At 39.4% G+C, this 12,987-nt stretch overlaps 1 protein-coding gene across 3 annotated transcripts in view; it reads left to right on the top strand.

The window, feature by feature from the left end:
* CCDC60 (coiled-coil domain containing 60) overlaps positions 1-12,987 on the top strand; it is a 205,421-nt gene that overhangs the window by 77,326 nt on the left and 115,108 nt on the right. The window lies entirely within an intron of this gene.

The following is a 12,987-nucleotide window of genomic DNA, read 5'->3' as shown; positions in this document are numbered from 1 at the left end:
TATAGTTGCTTTCCCAATTAACTGATAAACAAAAGCTGATAGGTTAATGCTTTAGACTAAATGCATCCCCCCACCCAGTAAACTTTTTAGCAGGCTGGCCAGCAGCCCAGCTCAGCCTTGGCTCACATCAAGTCCCGGACCTCCTGCCACTATGGCTCTACATTTAAGTGTTTTAGGAGCCAGGCTCAGTTCCAGCTCATGTCGGGTCCAGGAGCTCAGGCCCTCCTGCCTGGACAGCGGCTGCTGCCACTCTGTACTGCTGCCTCTGTATCAAAGGCAGCAGCACAGGGTGGTATGCAGCCAGTCCGCAAGGAGAGCTGGTTTTTAAACTGGCTTCCCTCATGGACAGCTCCCGCCTGGTACTGCACACTGCTGCCTCTGATAGAGGTGGAGCAGCGTGGTGTGGCAAGGGGCTCCCCAGCAGTGGGGTCGGAGTGCACTGGCTGCCAGTCCCACCCCTGGAGACTAAAGAATAGTCAACTAACTGATAAGAATTTGTGAGGTTAGTTGACTATTCAATTAACTGATATTTAACATCCGTAATTTGTAGTGTGGATGCACTATTTCAAAATTGTTATGTTGGGGGTTATTATTTTGAAATTGCTTACTTTAAAATAAGCGTATAGTGTAGACATAGCCCAAGAAACTAAGTATTAACCATTTGTTTCTTGAAGGCCACTGATTTACATCAATTTAGTGATCCAGACACTAAATCAGAGAGTAGAGGAATGACAATCATTTTCTGAAATACCTACCAAAATGTTCACCATGAGTTAAGCTAAATGATATAGGGAAAAAATATATCTAAATGAATGTTTTTGAATGTGAGCAAGCAGAGGACAGAACAAGATTATTTTATTCATTGTCCAATGAGACCTTAAATTTCCTTATTGCAATCTGCAAGAACTGAGAATGTAATCACAATCAGATGAGACAGTTGTGAATAGCTCATCATTGTCAGCTCTAGTTTAGGACTGTATAAATCAAATATTCTGCAAGTGGATGAATCCAAAATGGATCTCTTTTGCATAATCCTAAATAGGAAGATTTCAATTTTCTGCATAAGAAAAGGTGTTATTAGCAGGTCTTTCTCAGTTGTATTGCAGAAATGGTTCACTAATGTCCACACTATTAAAAATACTGATGTGCAGTCAAGTTTAGAATAAATTACCTTAATAATCTAAAGAAATTAGCAAATCTTGCCCTGGAATTTCTGTTGCTCACAGCTTTACTTTAGTGAGAAGGATCTGATATTTTGAAAACAATATGGTAAACTAGCTTGTCGGTGTACATGGCATATGTTAAAAGGGCGTAAAGGATTCACTGGCTGAAGATTATGTTGACCTAAGCAGATGTATCCGTAAGATATTTTAGTCTTTCATTTGCCCCCAGATACTCCATAGTATCTGAGGATGATCTGTTTTCTACAGCATTAATAGCCAAATTTTTAGACCAAGATGTACCCGTCAGGTGCTTATTGAAGCTTTTTGACTTCAGTGCATGCTACTCATAAAGGGTGTGTCTAGACTACACCTCTCTGTTAACAGAGATGTAGATTAGGCACATCGAAATTGCTAATGAAGCAGGGATTTAAATATCCCGCACTTCATTAGCATAAACATGGCTGCCGCTTTTTTTCGAAACAGAGCTTTTTTTAAAAAAAGCCAGTCTAGATGCAGATCTGTCGAAAAATAAAGCCTTTTTCGAAAGATCCTGTAGACTACATTTACAAAAGACTGCCATTTTTTTTTAAAAAAAAAAGCTCCATTTTGAAAAAAAGCACTGGCCATGTTTATGCTAATGAAGGGCGGGATATTTAAATCCATCTTCATTAGAAATTTTGACATGCCTAATCTACATCCCTTTGTCGATAGAGAGGTGTAGTCTAGACACACCCAAAGAGAGAGCAGAATTTAGTTTTTTGTAATTCACATTATTCTAACCCAAACCCCAGAGAATAAAATAAAAATAATTAAAATTAACTTGTTTCAGATATTATACCTGAGATGTTAGTAAGTGCAAAATAGTAAGTCCAGAAAAAACTGATGCAACTGTGAATCTATGAATCTTCTGTGCTCATTTCTTACATAAAAGGGAGTTTTAAAAAGCTATGAAAGTAACTGTAATCTCAGAGCTTGTTACAAGTGCCAGTGACTGACCTATCCTATGCTGTGTTTATAAGGGGGAAAATGTATATGTAATGTACTTGCTTCCACATCCACAATTCCTTTGAATGGTAGTGCCTGAGTTCCATGATAATTAGTTGTTCACTGGTATTTCCCTTCTGCCATTATGCCGTCTAAAAAGACTTTCTTCTTTCTTAAGATCAAGGGGCTTTTAGGATTTGGCTTATTTTATACAAAGTTCTTTAGAAAGAACAGCCAACTTTTTTTCTTTTGAGACGTACATATTGGACCAGCTGTTGTGTGGGGAAATTGTGCCAAGCAGTCTGTCATGTTGCATTTTTCACTTTTTTTGTTGTTTTGGTTTTGTGTGGCATGAAATGAATTTAGTTCTTAGAAGAGATGCCAGCTTGACAGCCTTGCAGACTGAAATACTCTGCTTATCCACATAACAAGCAGCAGTAGTGCAACTTGTCCCTGCTATTTCCCCGAAAGAATATCTCAATTTGGATGACAGGAAGGGATGCCAATTATGATGATGGCTTTGATCATGAATATATTTATTCCATAGTAATGGGAGAAAGACAACTACCCAATGGGTCGAAACTTCTATAGACAATATGGTCACAAGCCATACAGTCCTCATCATTTTTCATTGCTATCTTCTGGCTTAGTTGTCATTTGAAGAGCTTCTTTTCCATTACATGACATGGTAGTAACAGACAAAGTAGCCAGTCTCGCTCAGATTTTCTGGACCTTTTGTTAGTACTTTTGGTAAGTGTCAAAGTCATTCTGTCGAGAAAATGAATTATCTATATCGTCATGTCTGTACTTTAAATGGAGATGGTAAAAAATACAAACACATATTACAAAAATCGTTGAAATTTTGAATTTTTGGAAAATGTTGACTACTTTTGGAAATTCTGAAAGTTGTGGACAGCTGAAATGTCAAATACTATGTACAAAGATAGAGAATCAAATTGGTGTGTTTTATCTGCTAGGCTGTTCCTACGCCATTGTTGCGTGTTCCACCCCTGTTAGCTTATATGTAATGGGTAAATTCTTAGTTATATGTGTGGCGCTGCAGTTGCAAGCTGGTATTGAGTGAAGAATTTAGCAAACTATTTCACACTTACCTATTTCAGTCTCTCATCTCTTCTTAGGATCATATATTTTAGCAGTAGCTCATTCTCTCTCCCTTTCTCTGGTAAGTGGTGGGCAGCCTGCATCCCGTGGGTCTCATGAAGCTCATTAGAGTTATGCGTGGTCTTCGAGACATTTTGCCACACACAGGATTGCCAGATTCTGCTGGTTTCCATCTGCATATTTTTATTTTTACTGGTATTACTAAAGTGACACACACTTCAAGCAAGAGCACATGAAGTGAGGTATATGTTGACTATGAGAGCTGTGTGATCCCTCTGCATCCATTCAGAGTACTGCAATTCTTCAATCGTCACAACCCACAAACTCTAGGCACACAAGTGCAGTTAGAAAAACTACCCCACCCTGGGAGAACATCTTGGTTATGACAATCTTGAGGCTTACTGAGATGAAGGAAGGCCACTTATGCAGCCCACTCTCTAGCCAAGATTGCCCATCACTGCCCTACTTCAGTCAGTACGTAAGTGACTCCTTCTCCCCTATTTGCCCTCTTCTCCTATTGCCTGAGCCTTTAAAAACACCTCCCATTTGTAAGTCTTCTTTCTACCAGTTTTGCCCCATTCGCATAACACATTACAGTGCCCAGGTTGTTGAGCACACTTGCCAGGTTATGAGCATTTGTGCATCCCTAAATGTAGTTCAGAACCTACGAGGCTGAGCAGACTTGCCACTCTGTAATTACCACTTCTGCCAGTTAAAGTGGCCACTCACCTGCATTCCTCTCCAACACAAGTCAAAATCAGGAAGGAAATTTAGAGGAAACACCAGCTGGTGCCAAGAAAAAAGGCATTTATACAACTGTGTCCAATCTGGAGCAACCCACACACAGCTACTTACCACAGCTCCAAATCAGATTTACACCAGAACTTCATCTTTATGATGGTCAGTGCAAATTCTGTGATGAATAAACCCATCACCCTCCAGGATCTCATTGTCAATGATCTGCTGGATCTGCTCTGAAGCACAGCTACCTGGCTAATTTTCACCACATAAACAGTATTGGATCACCTGAGGACAATTCACCACATATCCATAAACATGGAAAACAAATCTGGAGAGGTATTAGCCATTCTGTTCCCTCCTAGCCTGAAATAAAAGAAAAGGTCATTCAACAGTCAGATGCCTTTGAGTTCATCCTCTTAACTGATGAATCCACAGAAAAGACTAAGTCAGCCAGCCTTTAAGAGAGGAATGATGTTCCAGAGGTTAGGTTGCTAGCCTGTGACTTAGGAGACTTGGGTTCAGTAAAATGGGGATAATAGTCCTCTGCTTCACATAAGTGTTGGGAGGATAAATACATTAAAGATGCTAAACTACTGTGTGGAAGGTGCTTATATGCACCTACGATTGATAGCCTTAGGTCAGAGTTTCTCAAAGTGGGCCAGAGGCCCACCCAAGTTAAGCTGTTGGCAGGTCTGTGCTGCTTTATTTCAACCATAGCCACAGAGCTTCGCATAGCCTGGGCTGCTACTTCCCACAGCTCCCCCTGGCTGGAAACAGAAAACCACAGCCTATGGGAGCTGCAAGAATTCATGGCTGTAGGTATTTTAGATGAACAAAGCAACGCCAGCAACTTACCCAGGCAGATCTACGTCCCACTTTGAGAAAAACTACCTTAGGTCCTAGTAGAAATCTTCATTGCTAACAGATGCTCAAATAGCCAATGCATCCAAACACATAAGAACATAAGAATGGCCGTACTGGATCAGACCAAAGGTCCATCTAGCCCAGTAGCCTGTCTGCCAACAGTGGCCAGCACCAGGTGCCCCAGAGGGGGTGGACCGAAGACAATGATCAAGCGATTTGTCTCATGCCATCCATCTCCAGCCTCTGACAAACAGAGGCCCGGGACACCATTTTTATCCCCTGGCTAATAGCCTTTAATGGACCTAGCCTCCATGAAATTATCTAGCTTCTCTTTAAACTCTGTTATAGTCCTAGCCTTCACATTCTTTTCCTTCTGGACTAGGCAGAAGATAGTTCCCCATCATATCTTATATATAACTGACCACACTGATCTATGCACTTTGACCTCCAGGCTTCACTGTTATTACTGATCTGGAAATGAAACCATGGGAGAGATGGCATTTTGACCTAACTTACTAAAATACATTCACAAGAATAAGTGTAAAACCATATTAAATTAAATCATTCTCTCCTCCTTCTCTCTTTCCCCATGCAGGTATGGAGAAACGTCAAAGCTAAGTAGGAAACAACAAATCAGATTTTTTTTTGCTCCCTCTCACCCCCCAGCTGGCGAAATGAACAAACTTACAATTTCTAACATATTAAAACAATAAAGTGAACATTCAACAATCTTCAGTGCTGAGTATTGATCAGAAATAGCCAATGCCCCTTGCATGTATTTGTTTATTTTACTGGCATCTTTCCATTCTGAGAGAAAGAAGTGCTTTGAAGTTCCCATCATGTCTGGCCTTTTCTTTAAGTTTGTGGGCATCTTCAACTTTGCTGTTCTTCCTCCTCTGCCATGAGGCAGTCATGCTTCTGTATGCTACAGTTTTTATTGATTTGGTCAAAAGTAATTAAGGAGATAATTCTTTCTCAGATACATTTCCTTGAATCTCCTGAGGCTCCCCAGCTGTGCCTTTCCCAACCCCTTCTGAAATTAACTTTATTCACTCTGTGAAAGAAGACAGAATAGCCTGTTCTTTTTATATATATTTTCCTGAATAGAGACCATGCTCTAGAAGATACTGACCTGATAATTTTATTAGCAACTCCTGTTTTAGTTCACAAGGTCTCATATTTTAATATAGCAGTCCAATAAGAAATCCTGCCTCTGAAATTATCAGTGTTCAAATCTGTTTATAGTTATGTGACTGGCACTCTTTAACTGGTACTACTTCACTTCACTTTAAATGCCATTTAAAGTTTACTAAACACCAGAATGATAGTCTGTACCATTCTTGGTCTAAAAAGCAGATTTAAAAAAAATATATTTTCAGTTCACAGATTATATCCATTTCTAATGGGATGGGTTAATACATGTCCAAAACATCTTATTTTTAAATATAAAATGAGGGAATATGAAGGGAAAGCATTTTCATTTCTGACATCAGTAAATGGGATGATGTCTAGAAAACATTAACCAAGAGTGGAAATACTTTCATCCATCTGACACTACAAAACTCTGTGAATAGATGAGTTGGGGAGTGTTGTATAAAGCTAAACTCTTTGGCATGTTACTTAACTACCACATAAATGAAACAAACAAAACACAAAAGCAAGCAGGAATCTGAGATGTGAAAATAGAGATGTTATTTACAAATATGAAAACATTTTTCTAACAGCTTGTTGTGACCCACTTGAAATACTGTGTGCATTTCAAGTTACCTTATCATGACAAGATTTGATAAGGAAGAGGGCTACCTAATAATGAAACCACTCAAGGGTCCAACACAAACTCTTAGCAGAGTTAAACCAAGAATTAATTTGTCCCGAGGATTTTAATGATTAAAAAAGTAAAAAAATAGATCAGTGTTCCTTGGAGCACTCTTTCCTTCTTGCATCTGACAAAGTGTTTTTAACTCATGAAAGCTTATGCCTAAATAAATATGTTAGTCTTTGGTGCCACAGGACTCCTTGTTGTTTTCACAGATACAGACTAACACAGCTACCCCTCTGAGCCTTGGAGACATGGAAATAAAAAGAGGATCTCCATGAGGTATACTAATAAGCTGAGGGAAACAGACTGGATAAACAAAACAAGGCTATTTAAGCTTTTTTCACATACCGAAACAGCAGGGTTGCGGCTCCTTTCTATGTACCCTTATGATTCCCATCATCACAGCATCTGAATGCTTTGTAAATGAATTTATTTTGCAAAATCCCTGTATAGGATAAGTGTGATGGGAAGTGTCATTTCTTCCAGCTTTACAGATGGGAAGCAAAGGCATACTGAGAGTCTTTATTTGATCCAAAGTCCTTAGAAAGACTCCCAGTGGGCTTTGGATGAGGGATCTGTCCGGGGTCACACAGGATATCTATGTCAGAGCTTGGAATTTATCCCGTGTATCATGCCTTGAGCAAATGACCCACCTTTCTTCTCATTTTACATACTTCATGTACTATTTCCCTAGTCCAGCTGTGGCCAACCCGCAGCTCGCGAGCAGCATGCGGCTCATCTCCTCCCCACCCCACCCCCTGGGAGCAGCTCGTGAAGCCCCGCCACCCCTCATGGCTCGCAAAGCCATCCCTGCACCCGCAAAAACAGCCCTCTGCTCCCAGCTCCCTGTGCTGACCTGGGCAAGGTAGCCGTTTGGTGCATCCACTAAAGACAGGTGGGAGCCTGATGCAGCCAAAAAGCCTCTAAACGCATTTTCTTTCTTTCTTTCTTTCTTTCTTTCTTTCTTTCTTTCTTTCTTTCTTTCTTTCTTTCTTTCTTTCTTTCTTTCTTTCTTTCTTTCTTTCTTTCTTTCTTTCTTTCTTTCTTTCTTTCTTTCTTTCTCCTCAACCAAACGTGACCGGGGGATCCTTTGAAAGGGACAAAAAGGGCATTCTTTTTTTATTAACAACTTTGCCCCAGCTCTTCAAGCTGGATCCACTGATATCTTGGCTCTTTTCCCAGAATGGGTTGGCCACCCCTGCCCTACTCCTTCTGCTCTCAGTCATGGCATGGTAACTACTGCAATCTACTTTAGTCAACTGTTCCTGTTAGCAAAGAGAATTCTCAAATGACCAATGATACCTTGCATCATTAGATTGGTGTAGTACACCCTTAATATGGATCAAAAGATCAAGCCCTATCTCTAAAAATTTCCATCGTTTCTATGATTTTTTTATCTCTGGATTTTTTTAAAAAAATACTAAATTCTTCAATAATATTATTTTGAGCACAATCTTAATTCTGCATTATTCTTTCTTAATGAAGCTTTTTGCCTAGAAATCTCTGTTTAATTGTGAACTCTCCTTCAGTCCTTATGCCCCTTTTTCATATTTCCTGGTTCTATCAGAGGAGAAAGGGTGTTTTTAGATAGTTGCTCTAAAAAATGAAAATAAAATTAAAGCTCTGAGTACCACATTGGAACTCAGTTTGACTACTGCCTATAAAAAACAGCATTCAGAATTTAGTCCTGTAAGCAGCCAAAACATGAAGCTTTGGCACCTCAACATCCAGGATTTCATGAGAGCTGATTAGATTTATTGCCATGATTAAGAGTTATCTTTACTAGGTTGATGGTAGGCCAGCAACAAATGCACTAAGTCAGTCATATGGCTAATGGGTGCTCTGTGATGGAGGCAGCACAGATTCATTTCAAACACATTAACGTTTTGCAACTATAACTGTAAAGCAGTAATAAAACTCCCAACTCATGCATTACTTTAGAAGGCAAAGTAATACAAGCAGTGAGCCAATTCACATACCTTGGCAGTAACATGCAAGCCATTGGGGATAGCCAGAAGGCAATAATATCACAAATTGGCAAGGCAACAGCTGCATTCGCCAGTTTAAACAAGATGATCATCAAAAATCTACCATTAAAAGACCAAACTATGAATCATCAACTTAAATGTTATTTCCACCTTAATATATAGATGTGAAAACTAGAAATCCACCAAAGATATAGGCATGTGTTTCAGTGCCTTCAAAAGCAAATACCTCAGGAAAATATGAGATGTTCAATGGAGAGAATGTAAAAAAAACGCTGAGATTTGTCCAAGTGTTCAACAGCTCTTTATCTCCAACATTATCCAGAAAAAAAACTTAAAAAACAACAGTCTAGTAGCACCTTAAAGACTAACAAAACATGTACATGGTATCATGAGCTTTCGTGGGCTCAGCACACAACATATTTGGGACATGTTTTAGCAATGGAGCCCTAGAGTGTCTGTTGTGGCAGGATCCATGCATTGGATAGCTGCAGGAACACACAAAAGGAGGTGACTGATAGAATCAATGTGTAAAACAGTACCTAGAGACAAAAAGCCTATAGAACTTAACAACATAGAGAATGGACAAAGGATGGCTTCATTGGTGCCCTATGCAACTTGAAAGGCATGGGAAGGATTCAGAGTCAGTTTTGCAAGAACAAAGTTGAGTCCAATCAAGTGGCATCTAGCTCCACCTGCTGTAGCTTTTCTGCAGTTCATTTTTCTCCAGAGCTGCTAGATCAGTGTTTCCCAAATGGTGTTCCGTGGAACCCTGGGGTTCTGTGAAGTAAAAATAAGGGTCCAGCGAGAAAATTCCATTAAAATAATATTTTATGATTAAAAAATAATAATTAATATTTATTAATTAATTTGATTTTGGTTTTTAAATATGTGCAGTTAAACTAAATGTTGATCTCATGACCTTGTTTAGCATTTGTTTATTACCCTTACTTATTTGTGGTCTACTTTTTGAGCTCCATATATAAGACTGCTGTTAGGGATTCCACAAAAGTCTTTCAAGTTTAAAAGGGTTCTGTGGCCAAATAAAATTGGGAAACACTGTACTAGATACATACGTCCTGATTTCAGCAAAAATTACTGACCTTAATCATCCTCTTCAGAAATATTTTGGATGATTTCCCATGCGTCTTGCTTTGGGCCATGTTGTCATAGATAATTTATGGATTTTGGTATTTATAAAAATACCAGTGCTTCATTACCTCTGGATTTGTGTGATATTGTGTCATGGCAATTCAGTAATACTGAAAATGGGAAATGATCACTGGAACTGTTCTTTTAAATATTTTAAAAGGAGATGGGATTTTTCCTCACAGCCTATTTACTCAGAGAAACAAAATTTTAAAAAATCCTTTTGTGAATCCTTGTCATGATTATAAGGATCATTTCGATAATATTGTGTTGGGAGTTGAACAGATGAGACATTTCTATATTGTTTTCTTCACTTTTTCCAATTTCAGACACTGAAAATTAAAAAGACAGAACTCTGTTGTTATATGATAGTGTGGTAATTACACATGTACTTGTTCTACTTCAGTGCTAGATTCTGCCCTCAGCTAACAGCATTTTACAGAGAACAATCCCCTCATGTATTCTGTTTTAGGGCTGCCTGAATCATATCTCTAGTGCAAGGGATATATCCCAGCTACAATGGCCAGAATAGCTGGAGGCATGTCTCTGCCCTTCCACTGCCTCTCAGTAGCCAACAGAGCTGCCATAAGCAGAAGCAGATGTACCTTGTGTCCCATAAAGGATGGTTACGGATTTCTTCCGAGGAGGAGTTGAGCCTATCTGAGGCACATTGCCTCCTAATGCACCTGCTGAGATAGTGTAGCTTCACAATAGTCCTTGCTACATGTTCTCATAGATGCAGGGGCGGATATAGGGCAGGGCGAACGGGGAGGCCGCCCCAGGCCCCGCGCTTCAAAAAGCCCCGCGCATGCGCCGTGGCACCACCGCGCATGCGCATGGCGTCACTGCGCATGCACCATGGCAAAGGGGGGCCCCACGTAATTATGCTGCCCGGGGCCCCTCAAAACGGTCATCTGCCCCTGCATAGATGTAGACAACTGATGCAATATTAGGGCTAGATTCTATTGCTCTTACTCCACAAACTATCCCACTGATTTTAGTGGTATTACTTAGAGAGTCAGGATACTACTCATCATAATAAGTGAGACAGAATCTAGCCTTAGGTGTCATTGGCCCAGAAAGACATGCTGACCGGAGTGAGACAGGCAAATATTTCCACTGTTGCTGAGTTGCTAGGGAGAGAAGAGATCCACTATAAAGGATTAAACATGAATTGAAAACAGAAAAATCAGGAGTGGAGGGAAAGAAGACTGAAGAATCCCTAGAACAGTTCTAAATTTCTTTGAATGGATAATTTTCACCCTACTCTGAAAAGAGTACCTGCCTGCATGCATGCATGCACATGTATGAGGTATTTACCAAAATACACAAATTCATTTCCTTCCTGAGTTTAATCTATATTCTTATGAACAACAAAGTGAGATTATATCTGAGCTGGAAGGTTCTAGGTTGTATTTTCCTGCAGGCTTTCTTATTTCATTCTTCTCTCTCCTCACTTCCTGTAGAGAGATCAATGTGATAAATAGATCCTCACTCCTGGGCCCATACTCCAAGGCAGAAGCTTCCCAAGCTCCAAGTTCTAAACTGGGGATTTCAGCAGTAAACATGTGCTGCCAAGACCTGTGTAGGTGCCCATTAATGCATCTCTCCAACCACAGGAAAGCTTGTGCAGTGAAAATGCGTTCTGGGACCTCTAGCTATTCAGCTACCTTTCACTATCTCAACATTTCCTCAGATATCTTATGTCTTTTTCTCAAAAAATCCTATCTCAAGCAGATTAGTGATAGAAATGTAGCCATGTTAGTCTGGTGTAGCTGAAACAAAATACAGGACTATGTAGCACTTTAAAGACTATGTAGTCTTTAAAGTGCTACATAGTCCTGTATTTTGTTTCTATCTCAAGCACTGATGCTTTGACTCTTGTACCTTATTTTCCATTTTTATAAAATTGTTTTCATTTGTCCCCATTTGTAGGCATCGGAGACTGCATCAGACACACATTGGAACATTGATCTTGACAACTTTCCAATGTTGTAGAATTGTGTACCTCCCACATACTGAACCATTGTTCTGGTGAAAAACTCTGTGTTGATTGGGAGTTTCTACACCCTCCATTCCTGAACTTGCTCCTCTGGTGGTGCTTAACACTTACTGCTCCGTGACCAGTTGTCCCAAAGCACTGAGTTTGGTGTTCAAGAGCAGACCTCTTTAGTAAACAGTCAACTCTGTTATAATCTTCTGGATGCAGCTAACCAAAGTCTCTAGCTAGTCCTGTTTTGATTAAATTAGTCAATACATCAGCTCTTTAGTCCAAAAATACTGTAGGAAAAATTAATCATTTTGCTGTCCTCTCAGCATGAGAGTTTAGAGCTTAGTTTAAGAGTTCTGTAACCTTTTGTCTTTTTTTATTAAAATATTTAAAATATATTGTTTTTTGTACAGGCCATCCTTGCTATAAGTCCAAGATATATTCCAAAAAACTTGTACTTACACTGAAACAACTTAAAGCAGGGAATTTTTTTCCCATGGCTGACTTCCATTTGTGCAAATTGGTTTGGTTTTTTGGTGCAACTTAAGATCAGGGAATGAGAGGACTTTTAACTCATCAGTTCCTACAAACGTCAACAACTTTAGTGCTGAATGGATGTATACCAGGGTGACTTATAGAAGGGACACTCTTTACCTTTGGGAATATATTTTCCTCCTACTTGGGAAAAAAACCCTGGTGCTTGGAGGAGAGGAAGTGTCTGTTTTCCACTTCAGGGCATGCATGTATCTAAACATTGGTTATGTGCTGAAACACAGACCCAATGGTGATCTATGACAGTGTGTAACTTCAGAGAACAGCATTTACAGATAATTAATTTCCTATTTCTAGTTTTGGAAATTGGATTTTCCTTTTCGGTTAGACACAATGGCCCAGCTAAACGATTTTCCAAGAGAAATGTTGTTTTTGAAGCACTTTAAGCACTCAAGCAACTTAACTTAAAAATTATTCATGCATTTTGCACAGAGGTCTGTTTGTATATGCATCAAATGTGAATACATTTTTATGTGCCAAAATTACACAGATTTGTATTTCTTTCTCCTCATGAAAATCAGCCATTGTTTTGACTGTGCATATTTATAGATTAGCACAAGAATATTGATTAGTGCATCTAATTTAGAAGATCATGTTTTTATATTACACAAATAATCA

The sequence above is a fragment of the Pelodiscus sinensis genome, chromosome 15 (assembly GCF_049634645.1).
Source record: "Pelodiscus sinensis isolate JC-2024 chromosome 15, ASM4963464v1, whole genome shotgun sequence".
In the NCBI taxonomy this organism is placed as follows: Eukaryota; Metazoa; Chordata; order Testudines; family Trionychidae; genus Pelodiscus; species Pelodiscus sinensis.
This window is presented reverse-complemented; position numbering and strand designations above follow the sequence as displayed.